Raw genomic sequence first — 16,573 nt, 5'->3', positions numbered from 1 at the left:
AAGAGTCAAATGAATTTTTAGTGTCATTAAAAACAAAAACAAAACCAATTTATCTTACACCTACAAAACAGGAGTTTTACAAACCAGATGTGCTGGTTTAGATTCTTAGAACATTACATATTTTCACAGACAAATAGATACATACGCATTTTCTTGTCCTTAACATTCCTTTACACTGCTTTGTTTTTCAATAGCTGTATATATATATATTTGGATTATTTACAGGCATTCTTCTGGAAAAGGGCCCATTTTCCCTTCAGAATGGCTGCAAAGAAACCAAGAATTCTCTCTCTTTAACATGGTCCTTTTTAACATTTTCACAAGGTTTAATTGCTTAATTCTCTCCAGCCTCTGTAGAGTTAACTTTTCACTCTCTTTCCTTAAATCACTGGATCTCCCAAAATGACACCTTTATCACCTCAGATTTCACCATTTTAAGTATTGTTCCAGGGGTTCATGCCTGCACTTACTGCTTTTCTTACTGCCAACACTATGCCCTTAGGGCTTCCAACCTGTTTTTCAGTTTCTTTATCTGTTGCTTGCCTGCTTTTCTGGGCCCGATCCTGCTTTTTTTTCCAATGAACCATTTGTGAGTGATATTGTGGTCACTTCATAATTTTGAAAGAAATGTTTAAGGAAAGGGACCAGGAAGGGTGGGGGCTAGTTGAGGAGCTCACCCTCTTTGCTGAATTGGTAGTGGAACACTAAAGAATCAGTTTTTGAAGCAGACAACAAAGGGGAACAGAACAAGGAGCTTTTTGTCCTTTTTACAATGAGACGGGAGTATTAAAGGGGTTGGATCGATCCGGGGTGGAGGTTTTTTGAGAACGGGGTAAAGGGGAGCGCTCAGTCTGGTGGTGGTGGCATTTTAATAAAGCTTTTAACTTATTATTTGAATATTTGAGAGAGGTGAGTTTTGATTTTGTCCAGCTACGATTTGCCTCTTCCCACCACTGAATGAAACAATTAACCTCTTCTTTAGCCAATTTAGTTTTCGGTTGGCCGAGTTTGTTCTTTAAGACGTCCACTCGGTCTTTGTTCCAAGATTTTAACAGTGGCCACTGAGTTTTGGAATCCCCCTGAGTTAACCTAGACCATTTTTCCAGAAATTTACAGGAGTCCGGACCCATCCTAAATATATAAAATGAGCCAGCGTTCGTTTAGGGAACTGTCCCGACTTAGATGTCTGGTTACCCATACGGGAGGACTTCACACACCAATCGCACAAGAAGGAAATTCGGGTTCTTTAGAGCGATGCCCGGTGCAACATACAAAAGGAGCCCACAGGCTACTGTCTCAATCGCCCTTGCTTTCACACCAGGGGTTTTACCCAAAGTGTGGTGCAGCTGCGATTGTGCAGATTCCACTCACTCAGACGGCAGGGACAGGAACCCCTTGGTTGGCCGATCCTTGGACAGAGATGGCACCCAGACTCAAACACTCCACAGGAGGATGGATAGACACAGAGACAGGACAGTCCTCAGTCCGCACAAAACACAGAAATAATTACCTGACCAGATTCCTGATGTCAGATCCCAGGATCCCTACCAGAACAGAGAGGGAACCAACAGGTTCAATGGCGTAGACTTCACTGTGGTTGTGCGCCTTTCCGTTCTGGTGGAGGACCGCTTGGGCGAAATGCCCAGGTGCCAGCTGCCACGGTCGTCCTACAAAAAACAGTCAGGAATCACACAGCCCCAGTGAAGACGGTTGCCATCTCGGTGGAACCTCCAAATTGTCAAAGTTAGACTCAGGACTCACAGTTTGTCAGACCACTCTGTTTTATTAGCACAGCGCTCTACTAATAGCACCCAGATAATGTGAGCCCCATGCAAGACACAAACTATCTTATTTATACAGATAAAAGGGTGAGAACTTAACAAGATAACAAAGGAAGCAGAATCAGAGAAGTTTACCTGGGCTAGGCATGCATATCTTATTTTCTTATTAACTATGGGCTTGGCTACACTTGCAAGTTGCAGCGCTGGTAGAGGCTTTCCAGCGCTGCAATTAGTAACCGTCCACACCTGCAAGGCACATCTAGCGCTGCAACTCCCGATCTTCTGTTAATGTTTTGCCATTAGCACCATTGTTTATGCCTAATGTTTCTTTTCCTGGCACCTGTATTTCAACATTTCTTATTTCTGCTTAAAGGTACATACAACATTTCTTTAATCCATTCTTATTTTTACAATATAATTCATTCTACTTTCACAGCTTGCAGCTCCTCCCTGCTTGGGTCTGTAAATGGCCCTGGCCAGTCCTCGGCTCCTCGGGTCAGCAGCAGCCTTCCGGCAGGAGCTCACAGGAGGCATCTGGCTCCTCTGGCGGCTGCCTCCCAGCTGAGTTCTCCAGCCACCTTTTGTACTTCCGCTCTCCTGTACGTGCCAGCTCCAGGGGCTTGCTGCCTGCCAAAAGCCTGGCGAGGAGGGGACGCTCTGGATGGGGTAGTCCAGAGCACTCAGCGTCAGCCTAACTCTGCTCCCATGGCGAGCGGGAGGGAAGGCGCCATTCTGTTGACCTCAGTGGGAGCAGAAGGAGGCCAGTGCTGAGCACATCTGCATATGCCACCCAGTGTGAGAAATGCCACGAGCCCCCCAAGACTCATAGCCTGCAGCCGTACTGCTGGGCAGCTCGCCAGCCGTGGAGACTGGAATTCCAGGTGCCCGGTCCAGACCGCACCCCCCACCGATGTGCCTCATGCGAAGGTGCAAATCCTGGAACAGCCCTGGCTGAAAGCACAATGCCGCTTAATCACAGGAATAAGGAGCAGCCTTGTAATGTACAATCAAAGGGGAAGCACATTCCCATAAACTATATATGCCGCACCCCTTCTGCGGGGCAGTAACTCATAGCACACCCCCTGTCGTACCCCTGCTATTGTCTGTAGCTGGGGGCATTCACCTCTTAGAACTATGGAGTTATATTGGTTTCTTGTCTTCAAAATCTGCCTCCTAGTGGTTGCATGTGATTGTGCTTTCAGGGGGCAACACAGGCGAAAGGACAGCACAAATCGAGAGGTTCTTTTGGGTGTAGTCATCCCCATGGTACCATGTAAGTTGGGAAGACAGGGAACAAATGCCTCTGTGCAGGGGCAGTGAGTGACAGTAACTGTGACACTGGGAGAGTTTAACTGTGTCTGTCTATTGTGGGAAGCAGGTAACAGAGAAGGATAGTGAGGGGTGCAGGAGACCAATTCACCCCCCAAGAGTCTCCTCAGCATTGGCACCAGAGGCGGGGGGAGGCTGTAGCTTAGTAACTTGGGGTGAAATGCAGAGAGGAGTCCAGGGTGGATGTAACCTCTCCCTGACCTCCTCTCTCTCCATCCCCCTTTCTGGCCCTGAAACCATCCAAGACTTGAAAGGCCATTGGCTGCCTTCACCTACCCACTGCACAAGAAGGGGGTTTAATTCAGGGAGTGGCTCCAGGCCCTGGCCTTCATTGGGAGGGACGGTTCAATGCAGGTAGCCTTCAGGGCTTCTGCAGCAATGGCGCCTCCTGCAGAACGATGGTGAAATTGACCAGTGGGGATGTAAGTTACATATCTGAGCTGCCTCCCTGGAATGGCTGTGGGCACTGCATGTACCCCTAGCGTGGCACCCAGGGGCCCTGTTCCCTTACCTGCTTCTGGGTGGCTGGGTGCAGGGAAATCCACCCTAACGGACACTGGAGACAATTTTGCTCAGCCCTGTTTCTGCATAATTTGCAGTATTTTGTCTCTGCCAGGCTATCTTCTCCCCCATGACCACCCTTGTCCTCTCCCAGCCGTACAGGCCATGCAGCTCCCTTCGCAGCACTGGCTGTGGTACCCTCCTGGAGCTGGGCCTCATTCTGTCTCATCTGCTACCATGTGTGCTGCAGTGGCAGGGCTGACTAAGGCAGTGGCATAGCCAGGTTCTAAAATCAGGGGGAGCCAACACATAAAAAAAGGTGCCACACGACATATTAAATTACACCTCTACCTCGATATAACACGACCCGATATAACACAAATTCGGATATAACGGGACAAAGCAGTGCTCCAGAGGGCTGTGCACGCACCTGGTGGGACAGCCCCTCATCTTTCCTGAGGCGGCTGCTCTGCAATCTGTGGCCCCTGGAAGCAGGCAGCACACAGGAACGGGGGGGGGCACAGTCCCCCACATAAGAGAGACAATCGGACAGAGGTGGGCAGGGTCTGTTGGGGGTTCGCATGGGGCAGAGGGGGTTGGGGGCTGCACTGGGAGGCTCTCCAATGCAGCACCTAGCCACGCTGACTCTATGCATCATGAGGCACTCGGAAAAAAGGAGGCAGCAAGAGAGAGAGAGGCCGACAAGGAGTGCCCTTCCCCTCCCAGCTGGGTCTGAGAGTCCCTGATCTCACAGATCTCAGCACTGCAGGCACCCAGCCCCCAAGTACTGGGCTGCAGTGCAAGTTAGAGGGGCTGATACAGAGAAGTCAGGACAAGTCAGAGCACTTCCCATGTCATGATGAAAACTCACTCCCGGAAAGCTGGATGAGGTAATATGGCGGGGGGCGGAGGGGAATATATATCAAGGTGGGTGAGGTAATATCTTTTATTGGACCAGCTTCTGTTGGTGAGAGAGACAAGCTTTTGAGCTTTCACAGAACTCTTCTTCAGGAAGAAGAAAACTCCATGAAAGCTCCAAAACTTCGCTCTCTCCCTATCTATCTCTCTCTCACCAACAAAAGTTGCTCCAATAAAAGATATTACCTGACCCACCTTGTGGCTCTAATTTCCTGGGAACAACAGGGTTACACCAACCCAGCATACAAAAATGCAAGATTCACATGAACAGCACAGAGTGACCACCATCACACCAGGACACTATTTTCACGATTCATCTTAGCATAATGTCATCATCACACCAAGCACATCTGCACAATGAGATAAATATAGCCACATGTGCATGCCAAACATTCACAGTACAAGCACACTGGGATCCACACAGCAGGATAGTAGTGTCAGTTTAGCTCTCAGGCTATGGCTACACTTAAACTTCAAAGCGCTGCCGCGGCAGCGCTTTGAAGCGCTAAGTGTAGTCAAAGCGCCAGCGCTGGGAGAAAACTCTCCCAGCGCTGTCCGTACTCCACCTCCCTGTGGGGAATAACGGACAGCGCTGGGAGCGCGGCTCCCAGCGCTGGGGCTTTGACTACACTGGCGCTTTGTAGCACCGCAATTTGCAGCGCTGCAGAGGGTGTGTTTTCACACCCTGCTGCAGCGCTGCAAATTTGTAAGTGTAGCCAAGCCCTCAGTCTGAGTCCATCCCCACTAAACTAAGTCCAAAGTTTCAGCTAAACACAGGGCACCTGCAAATAGCTGTACTAACAGCAGGATCTACACTGGCACAATAGGAGGAGTTGCATGTCAGGGCACTAATTCCCAATCCCAGTATAAGGCAGACAGCCATCCCAACAGCAGCCAGGTGCTGGCTCTCACAGCCACCTGGAGGGTTTCCAGTCCCCCGCCCCCAAGGCAGCCTCACCACAAGAAAGACCCCCTTTGAAATACACTTACCAGCTGCTGCTACTGGCTGCCTTTAGTTGGGTAAGAGGTTAGGAGCTGCTGCTGCAGAGCCAGAGAAAGCACACCTGCCACAGTGCCACAAGAAGCAGGTAGGAGAAGGAGCTGGGGTGTCTCAGCTGCTCAGCCCCTTGCTCCAGGAGCAGTTCCCCTCACTGATTGGCTGGTGGCCAAAAACCAGCTAATCAGCAAGCACTCGCACTCCCCTAGCTAGCTACCCTACTGCCCCTGTCCTGGCTGAACAGCTGATGGCTTGTGGACAGGTGCCCCTGCCCCCTAGAGGGGGCATGCCCTGACTGACCCCCTTCTTTCCCAAGGCCCCAGCCTCTCCTCCTCCCCAGGAGCCCAGCTTGCTGGAGCTCAGTTCTTTCCCTCTCCCCCCATTCCCTAGTTGATTAGCTGTTTGTCTCCCTCCTGCTGGGAGACAGCTAATCGGCAAGGCAGGGAGGGAGCAGGGTTTATGCAGCACACTAGGGGAAGCCAGCAAAGCCTGCCTGCAGGAGCCTAGCTTGCTGGAGTTCAGTTCTTCTCTTCCCCTCCCCTCCCCGCCCTGGGATCAGCTGTCTCCCTCCTGCTGGGAGACACAGCTGATGGGTGCAGGCGGGGTAGGCAGCAAGCTGGGGGAAGCCAGGCAGGCCAAGCTTCAGAGTGGAGCATGGGCCCTGCCCCTGGTGCCATGGTAACCTCGCCTCAGGCATAGTTTTTTTGAAAATGTGCTGAGGGGAAGCAGCTGCTTCCCCTGCACCCCACTAGCTACACTACTGGACTAAGGTCTAGTACTCCACGGCTCACCCCTTTCAGGCCCTGGATTAGCTGTTAGCACTGCAGAGCCAGAGTGCTAGCCCATTCCCTCTAATCCCTGGTGACAGGGCACAGTGTCCACTTCAGAAGCCGACTCCTTTAGCCCCCAAAGCCTTGGGGGAAGCCTGTGGTTCCGAGGGGTCCCATCCCTCATGCTCCTCAGGACCCTTCTGAGGGCCCTGCTCTGCAGCCCTTATGTTGGGCAGGGCCATGTGGCTCAGCGGGAGACTTCGCTTCGCAGTGCTCTCCACCATAAGGATTACGGACCTGGGGCGGTGCTACTTGGAAGGCGGATTCTCATTAGCAACGGAATGTCCTGGCACTGACCCTCTCCCACGACCCTACTTCCTTCCTGGTCCTTTACACTCACCCCTTCCACCTCCCGCTTAACCCTTTTTAAGGTACAATCCCCCAAAGAACACAAGGGGCAGATTTCTCTCTGAGCTGACTGGTGTCATCACATGGTCAGTGTCTCCCATGCCACCACCCCCTTCAGCCCTAACAACAAAGTCGCTTGCTTTAAGATTTCAAGGCAAAGTTTCTCTCCAGGGAGAGCTGGGTTGTGGGACCCAGGGGAGTAGGACAAATGGCCTTCATCGGTGGCCTCTTCAAAGGCAGTGGGCCAATGGCACTGGGACTGACCCAGAGCAGGGCTTGTTCCACCCCTCCCTGCCAGACCCCAAAGTTCCACCCGGCGATTCTTCTGGTGCCCAGCCCTGCAACTCTCAGCTGCATTGTCCCATGCCTCACCCTGTTCGTCCAGGGACGACTCCACCTTACGCTACAGCCCTGCTTTGCCCTGGGACAATGCCCAGCCTGGGGTGTTGTCTGTCTGCCTGATCCCCACCAGGCACAGGAAAGAACACTGCTTTACATTAAGGTTCTTTTGGTGATGGGCTAACCTTACCCCTGTCCTGCATTTTGAGTGTGAACAGCTGTAGATGGAAACTGAGACGGTAGAGATGGAGCAGGACTAACCATGTCCACTTAGTCTAGCCCTCACCCTGTGTCTGTCCTGTACAAGTGTTGCAAACAGCAAGTGCCTTTTCTTGCCCTGATATGATTTTGGAGATGTCAGCATTTTCTACGGCTTTCTCCCTGTATGGGTTGTGGGATCCAGTGGAGCGGTCTGTGTTCTGTGTACAGGACAAGATGTGTATATATTTTATATCTTGCTATATTACTGTAAACACAGTTATTTAATAAATAAAATGAATAAAAGCATTAAAATACATCAAAATACATCAAAATGAAACAGAGGATTGTTATGTACAAGGGGGTGGAGGAGGCTGCATGTGAGTATGTAAACGTGGGTGTCCGGGGCTCAACCCTCCCAGGGTAGGAGGGGAGCCACACCGGCCCGTTACACTGAGCAACAATACACAAGTCAATTAGGGCTCAGGCCTTCTGTTGCAAGGCTGAGCAACAATATGCAACAGTTTGGGGAAGCCCAGGCCCTCTGTTGCAGGGGCTGGGCCACAACACAAAGAGTTCAAGCAAGCCCAGGCCCTCTGGTGCAGGGGCGGGGCAGCGACACAAAGAGTTCAAGAAGGCCCAGGCCCTTTGCTGCAGGGGCTGAGCAACAGTACAAATAGTTCAGCAGGCCCAGGCCCTTTGGTGCAGGGACTGGGCAGCAAACAGTCTAGGAGGCTCAGGCCCTTTGGGGCAGGGGCTGAGCACTGGGGTGAGGGGGAAAACTGCCACCCGTCAGTGGGGTGGCAGGGGGAACACAGGCCCATCCACTCCATTGCGTCCCGGCCCGGGGCCCTAGGCAGCGGCTACCACGGCTGACGGTCAGTGGGGATCCTGACCGCAACACACTGACATGGGTATGGGTTGATCTGCAGCCTGACTACTAATTGTCGGGTGATACCACCCACTGTTAGTCGGGCTCGAGCGCTCGGGTAGGGCCGGACGTCTCCATGAATGCACTGCAGACGGATCGGCTTCAAACGGGGGTCAACCGGGGGTCCCAGAGCCTGGCGCACCAACGTCTGGCCACACCCAGAGTCAATCAAAGCCTGCGTGGCTTGGTCCCTAACCATCACTGGGACCGTGAGTTTGGGGACCTGTGGTAATCGGGTCCGGCCAGCTCCTGCGTAGACCTACCCAAAGCTACAGTCCATTTCGGGGCAGTCCCGTTGTAGGTGCCCCGCCTTCCCGCATCCAAAGCAGGGACCGAGCTCGGGACACCCGCTCCGAGGGAGGGCCACTCGGGTACTTCGGGGGGGCTCCGACGGGCCCTCGGGGCCCCCTGATTGAAGGCCGGGGTTGCCAGCCGGGAAGCCGCGTCTGAGCGCTGGGTCTGGGACCCCAGCCGGGATTCTGATCCGTGGCCTGGACCTCGCTGGCTGGGCAGGTTGGTCGCCTTCTTCTCATTATGGGGCATTCGGGCCCGGAGGTAGGTGGCCGGAAGGTGGGTCCTATGGAGGCTTCCGCAGCCAGGAAGCCTTCCATCAGCGAGACGGCGTCAGCCAGGGTCGCCGGCCGGTGTCGGAGTACCCAGGCCCTTCCCCGGGCCAACAGGGTATGGACAAATTATTCCAAGACAACCTGCTCAGTGACCTCCTCCGCCGTCCTGACCTCTGGTTGCAGCCACCAGCGGCAGGCCTACTTCAAGGTCTGGACCACCATCCGGGGACGGGCGCCCGCAGGGTAGGTCTGGCGCCAGAACCGCTGTCTAAAGGTCTCTGGGCTGACATCCAAAGTGTCCAGGACCGCAGCTTTTACTCGGTCATAGTCTCTGGCCTCTTCTGTCGCCAGTCCGCAGTAGGCCGCTTGGGCCGTCCCAGTCAAATACGGTGCCAAAAGAGTGCCCCATTGGTCTCGGGCCCACCCCGCGACAAGGGCCACATGCTCAAACATGACCAAGAAGGCCTCGGGGTCGTCGTCCGGGCCCATCTTGGTCAGGCGCAGGGGGGCAGCCGAACATGGGCCCCCCCCAGTGCCCTCCCCTGCTGGCCAGTCGGGCGGGCGGTGCGGGCCCATGAGGTGCTGCAGCTGGTTCCCCAGCTGCTGTACTAGCTGCTGCTGCTGCTCCAGCTGAGCTGCGTGCTGCTGCTGCTGTTGCTGGAGCTGGGCGGCATCTCCTTGCTGCTGTTGCTCCAGCTGGGCGGCATGCTGCTGCTGCTGCTGGGCTGCCTGCTGCCGCTCCTGGCTCTCCACCAGCAGCTGGAACAGCCGTTGCATATCCATGTTCCTGGCTAGGAAGGGGGTGAATCACCACCCACCTACTGGCCCCTTCTCACAGAGGCAAGGGTTCGACTCCCCACTTCTGGTACCAACTGTAAACGTGGGTGTCCGGGACTCAACCCTCCCAGGGGAGGAGGGGAGCCACACCGGCCCGTTACACTGAGCAACAATACACGAGTCAATTAGGGCTCAGGCCTTCTGTTGCAAGGCTTAGCAACAATATGCAACAGTTTGGGGACGCCCAGACCCTCTGTTGCAGGGGCTGGGCCACAACACAAAGAGTTCAAGCAAGCCCAGGACCTCTGGTGCAGGGGTGGGGCAGCGACACAAAGAGTTCAAGAAGGCCCAGGCCCTTTGCTGCAGGGGCTGAGCAACAGTACAAATAGTTCAGCAGGCCCAGGCCCTTTGGTGCAGGGACTGGGCAGCAAACAGTCTAGGAGGCTCAGGCCGAGTAGCAAACAGTCTAGGAGGCTCAGGCCCTTTGGTGCAGGGACTGGGCAGCAAACAGTCTAGGAGGCTCAGGCCCTTTGGGACAGGGGCTGAGCACTGGGGTGAGGGGGAAAACTGACATCCATCAGTGGGGTGGCAGGGGGGATGCAGGCCCATTCACTCCACTGCGTCCCGGCCCGGGGTCCTAGGCAGCGGCTACCACGGCTGACGGTCAGTGGGGATCCTGACCGCAACACACTGACATGGGTATGGGTTGATCTGCAGTCTGACTAGGGTCGGCTGCCCCCGGGCCACTTCCAATTTCTCCCTCTGGGCCTACCTGGTCCGCGGCGTCCACTCCCGGGAAGTCCCACAGCATGGGCTCCTCGCAGCCCGGGTGGGGGGTAGATCCGGCAGTTCCTCAGGGAAGTCCGGCCAGTGCTGCTCCGGGGGTTCCTCGGGGTAACAACAGCGGAGAGGGGAAGTCTCTGGTGGCTCCTCGTCGTAGGTGGCATGGGGAAGCTCTGGCGGGTCCTGCCGGTAGCGAGTGAGGGGAAGCTCCGGCCAGTCTGGGCAACTGCTCTGGGCCCCAGTGGCTTCCCAGTCACGAGCTCCCTCGGGCAGGTCTGCTCCCGGCGGTGGCTGGGCTCTGACTGAGCTCGGATGGCCGGCTTTTATACTTCTGGGTCGCCGCCTAACCCTCTGAGGGGCGGGCTCACTGTTCTGTAGCCCCGCTCCTTCCGGTGTCCGGGGCTCAACCCTCCCAGGGGAGGAGGGGAGCCACACTGGCCCATTACAGAGTAGTTAACCATTTGATAGCTTTCATCACCAAACAGTTTTTGGCAGGTTTCCACACCCCATCCCCATTTCTGGCGCCGTCAGCCCCTTTGACCATGCCCCTTGCTACGATACTTCCGGGGGTACCTTGGTTCAGGGGACAATTAGCTCAGTGTTAAAGGCCCTAGCCTGCAGTCAGGCCAAGTAACGGTAGAGAGTCTGTTTGCCCGGGGCCCTCAATCAGGGCAGGGCATCAATCAAGAAAGGGCTCTGGCCTACAGTCAGGCAGGCAGAGCAGCAGGAGGTTCACTTGCCTGGCCCTTGATCAGGGTAGGGCAGCAGTCAAGTAGGGGGGCTCTGGCCTACAGTCCAGCAGAGCTGTCACAGTCTAGGAGAGGTTAGCTCTCTGGTGGGAGAGTCAGCACAACCGTCTGGCATCCGGATTCAGGCGGGTGCCAGACCAATTCAGGCCTCCTGACAACCAGGTGGGGATGCTGCCACTCCTGACGTTGGGGTGGTAGGGGTAGAGGAACCCAGGCCCTCTCGTTCCACTGCGTCCCAGCTCAGGGCCCTAACAGCGGTGGAGTGGTCCGCCACTGGGTCAGCAGGGAAAGTCCAACCATAACACGCTGGCTGGCTTGTAGTCAATAATACATCTGAACCCAGTTCAGCTTCCCTGGGCTCCTTCCTACACGCCAATTCCAGGTGTGCATGGGTTGTTGTTCGCTTTGGACCATGAAAAAGTTCAAGGAGCTGAGATTAGAGAAAAATCACATCAAATGTAAAAGGGCGTAAAGCCAATAGGGTTATCTATCTATCTATCTATCTATCTATCTATCTATCTATCTATCTCCATACACCACATCTATCTATCTAGCTATCCCGAGAGGCGGAGATAACCATGCTGGCGGCTGTGAGCCTCTTTTCCCAGAGGCAGCCACAAGGGTAAGTTCTCTCTCCCCCGTGTCCCCTCCCTGCAGCTTTCTATACTGTCCTTCTCTCACTAACCAAAAACGATCTCTTGCTGTTTTCTATACTCTCCCTCTCTCAAGCCTGGTCTACACTAGTCATTTATTTCGGAATTAGCCGAGTTAATTTGGAGGGAAAAAAATCATTCCTTCCACATGACCAAACTGGTTTCTTCGATTTAAAGGGCTCTTTAATCCAATTTCTGTACTCCACCTCGGCAAGTAGAGTAGCGCTTAAATCGAGATCGCAATCCCGGATTAAAAGTAGTGTGGATGAAATTCGAAGTTATTGGCTTCCGGGAAGTATCCCAGAATGTTTCCTTGTGACTGCTGTGGACAACACTCTCAACTCTGATGCACTAGCCAGGTGGGCAGGAAAAGCCCCAGGAACTTTTGAATTTCATTTCCTGTTTGGTCACCAGCAGCACAGGTGACCAGCAGCACAGTCCACTATCATAGGCAATCATGCAGAGAGCACCATCACAAGAGACCACGCAGTCCCGGATTCGCAGATGAGCTCCAGAATGGTCCGAATGGGAGGTACTGGATTTCATTGAATGTTGGGGAGAAAAATCTGTTATGGCAGAACTACGTTAAAAAGAAAAGAACGCAAATATGTACGCTAAAGTCTCCAGGACCATGACGGAAAGAGGCTACTCCAGGGACACAGAGCAGTGTTGTACAAAAATCAGGGAGCTCAGGCAAGCGTACCAAAATGCCAGGGAGGCAAATGGGCGCTGTGGGTCACAACCGCATACATGCCGCTTCTACCGTGAGCTGCATGCAGTTATGGGGGTGACGACACCATTACCCCACCACTGTCCGTGGATATCTCCAAGGAGGAAGTTGAACGGAGCGAGGAGGATGAGTTATTGGAGGACGAAGAGGAGGAGGAGGAGGACAGTGCACAGGCGGCAAATGGGGAATCCATTTTCATCCCTAGCCAGGAACTATTCTTAATGCAGGAGCCAATAGCCCCCACCCCCACTCCCATGATCCTGGAGAAGGTACTTCTGGCGAGTGAGCCTGATCGGAGGCATGCGGTGGCGGGGTGGGAGGTGGGGAAAACACAGCCACGTTGGGCTGTTTGCGTTTAGTTTAAAGGGCTCATCCCTGCTCAGAGCCTCATCGGAGCCACACAGTGGGTGCGAGTCTGTGTGTGTGTGTTGTGTGAAGCAATCATCCCAGAGAGCCTGCAGGACCTCCTTTTATACTGCAAACCTACCAGGCATTGCTTGCTATGAGAAAGGGGGACCAGCAGTTTGAAAGTATTGAAATGAATGCGGAAGAAACAGAACCCCGCATGCCCCTAGGGCTTACCATGGCTGGCTGCAAGCTGAATTCTGTTGCCCGGCTGTGTGTGATGTGCTGTGTACTATGAATTGCCTGTTTCACTGAGAAACAGTGTGTCCTTTGTTCTCAGAAATGTATCTTTTAAAATACTACTCTTCCTTTTTCTCCTCCTGCAGGTGCAAATGTTTCAACGCAGCCCCAATCTACTCCATCCAAGAGGCTGGTCCAGATTAGAAGGCAGAAAAAAGGAACTTGGGACGACATATTCGCCGAGCTCATGCAGTCCTCCAGCACTGATAGGGCCCCGCTGAATGCGTGGTGGTAAACAATAGCGCAGTCACGTAATGCATTACAGGAACACGAAGAGAGGAGGGACGCGCGCGATGAGAGCAGGCAGGACACTATGGTCGAGCTCATGGGGGAGCAAACTGACATGCTGCCCTGTATGGTGGATCTAATGCAGGAAAGGCAGAAAGATCACAGATTGCCGCTGCTGCCCCTGTATAACTGCCCTCCCTCCTCCCCAAGTTCCATAGCCTCCTCACCCAGACGCCCAAGAACACGACGGGGGAGGCTAAGGGGACTCCACACTCAACCCCAGAGGCTCACCCAAGCAGCAGAAAGTTGGCATATGTGAACTTTTGATTTGGTTTCTGGACTTCTCCTTCCCTTCTTCTCCACCCCCATAACACAACCCCTCCTCCCCCCATTTACCTTCTGATTTCTCTCCATGTGTTGTGCAATGAATACTAAAGAATGGTTTTTAAACAATTGTGACTTTATTTCCTTTCATATATATAGGGGGCGGGTAACTTCAAGATAAACAAACACAAGTGTCACACTGTACCCTGGCCAATCATGAAACTGTCTTTCAAAGCTTCTCTGATGCACAGCACACCCTGCTGTGCTCTTCTAATCGCCTTGTTCTCTGGCTGTGCGAAATTGGCCACCAGGCAAGTTGCCTCAACCTCCCATTCCGCCATAAACGTCTCCCCCTTACTCTTACAGATATTGTGGAGCACACAACAAGCAGCAATTACAATTGGAGTATTGGTTGTGCTGAGATCTAACCAAGTCAGTAAACTGCGCCAGCGCTCTTTCAAACGTCCAAAAGCACATTCGACCACCATCCTGCATTTGCTTAGCCTATAGTTGAACTGCTCCTTACTACTGTCCAGGGTACCTGTGTAGGATTTCATGAGCCATGGCATTAAGGGGTAGGCTGGGTCCCCCAGGATAACTATAGGCATTTCCACATCCCCAACAGTAATTTTCTCGTCTGGGAAGTAAGTCCCTTCCTGCAGCTGTTCCAACAGACCAGAATTCCTGAAGATGCGAGTGTCATGCACTTTCCCGGCCATCCCACCTTGATGTCAGTGAAATGTCCTTTGTGATCCACCAGTGCTTGCAGCACCATGGAAACGTACCCCTTACAGTTTACATATTGGCCACCCCGGTGTGCCGGGGCCAAGATAGGGATATGCGTTCTGTCTATCGCCCCACTGCAGTTAGGGAACCCCAGCGCATTAAAACCATCCACAATGGTCTGCACATTTTCCAAAGTCACTAGCCTTGATAGCAGCTGGTCAATGATTGCATTGGCTACTTGCAGCACAGCAGCCCCTATGGTAGATTTGCCCACTCCAAACTGATTCCTGACTGACTGGTAGCTGTTGGGCATTGCAAGCTTCCACAGTGCTATGGCCACGCACTTCTCAACTGTGAGGGCTGCTCTCATTTTGCTGTCTTTGTGCTTCAGGGCAGGGAACAGCAAGTAACAAAGTTCCCTGAAAGTGGCCCTACGCATACGAAAGTTTCGCAGCCACTGGGAATCATCCCAGATCTGCAAAACTATGTGGTCCCACCAGTCTGTGCTTGTTTCCTGGGCCCAAAATTGGCGTTCCACGGCATGAACCTGGCCCAACACCACCATGATCTCCCAATCGCTGCATGCTGTGCTTCTAGGAACAGAGGTGTCCATGTCCTCATCAGTACAGTAATCGCTCTGTCGTCGCTTCCTCGCCCATTTTTGCAGAAACTTCACATACTGCTGGATAATGCGTGAGGTATTTACAATGGTCAAGACAGCAGCAGAGATCTGAGTGGGCTACATACTTGCCGCGCTATGGTGCCTGCATGGGTAATCCTGGAAAAATGGCATGAAACGTAGGAGAGCTGTTCGGTTCAAGATGGCTGATAAAAGGCGGGAAATGGTTTCCTTCTGTAGTTTTCAGTGGAGCCCAGCACCGACAACATGGAGAAATTTGCTACTGATGCAAGAATGGGAGAGCAGAGTTTGCAGCGGAAGCTGTGCTGCTCGGTTGACGATGGCTGAACAACGGCGGGAAATGGTAAGGATCTTTCTCTCTTTTGCACAGCTCTGTTTTCTGCTTATTAACAAAAAGGGATCTTTCTCTCTCTTGCTGTTTTCTGTACTTTACACAGCCCTATGTCACTGACACAGAATCTCTCGCTAATTATTCTGCCAGGTGAGTTCTTTCACCCGACCTTCTCAACCTTCCTTTATATTTCCTATTCTATTTAATTAGCCTTTGGTTTTTTAAATTGAGTTCAATTTTTTTTACTCTTATAATTTTTTAGTCCCAACAAAAATAACCTTTTACCACGTTCTTACAAACTCCTCTCTCTTGTTGCTTTCTCTAGTTTCCCCTCTTTCTTCTATTTAAGATAACCTTTCTTTCCTTTTTTCCTCTAAGCCTAAGCAATCTTTCTTTTTTTAAAACTCCTTTTCTTTAAGGCCTCTGTAGCGAGATGGCATAGTCTCCTGTCCTGACAGACAGGGAGGGATCCGTGAACGCCCCCCTGGTGGGTAGAACGGGGACTTGCATGGCCTCCCCGCTGGAAGCAGAGGGGTGGGACAGGAAGCGGAACTATAAAAGGCTGGTCCTCCAGCTCAGTCGGGGGAGGGCTGCCTGAGGAGCAGGACGTCTCTTCCCCGTTGCGTGAGCCCAGACCTAACGGAGACCGCTCTCCTGACAGAGACCCAGAGGTGCTGACAAAGCTGCCAGACGCCAGGATCTCCGAGGAGCTGGGGGGGCTGCCACTAGCTGTCTATCCCAGCGAAGTGAACACCCCTGGAACCCATTTACACACGGAATGGGTGTGTCGGATGGAGCCAAGGGAAGCAGAATTAGGTTTGGCTGTGTTATTGACTACAAGCCAGCCAGCGTGTTGCGGCTGGACTTTCCCCGCTGACCCAGTGGCGGACAACTCCACTGCTGTTAGGGTCCTGGGCTGGGATGAAGTGGAATGGGAGGACCTGAGTTCCTCTGCCCCTACCACCTCAACGTCAGGAGTGGCAGCCTCCCCCCTGGTTGTCAGGAGGCCTGAATTGGTCTGGCACCCACCTGAATCCAGATGCCAGATGGTTGTCCTGACATTCCCACCAGAGAGCTAACCTCCCCTAGACTGCGACAGCTTTGCCGGACTGTAGGCCAGAGCCCCCCTACTTGACTGCTGCGCTACCCTGATCAAGGGCCAGGCAAATGGACCTCCTGCTGCTCTGCCTGCCTGACTGTAGGCCAGATCCCCTTCTCGATTGACGCCCTGCCCTGATTGAGGGCCCCG

Source organism: Mauremys reevesii, linkage group 1 (assembly GCF_016161935.1).
Source record: "Mauremys reevesii isolate NIE-2019 linkage group 1, ASM1616193v1, whole genome shotgun sequence".
Lineage (NCBI taxonomy): Eukaryota > Metazoa > Chordata > Testudines > Geoemydidae > Mauremys > Mauremys reevesii.
The sequence above is the reverse complement of the archived record's forward strand: the minus strand, read 5'-3'. Positions refer to the sequence as shown.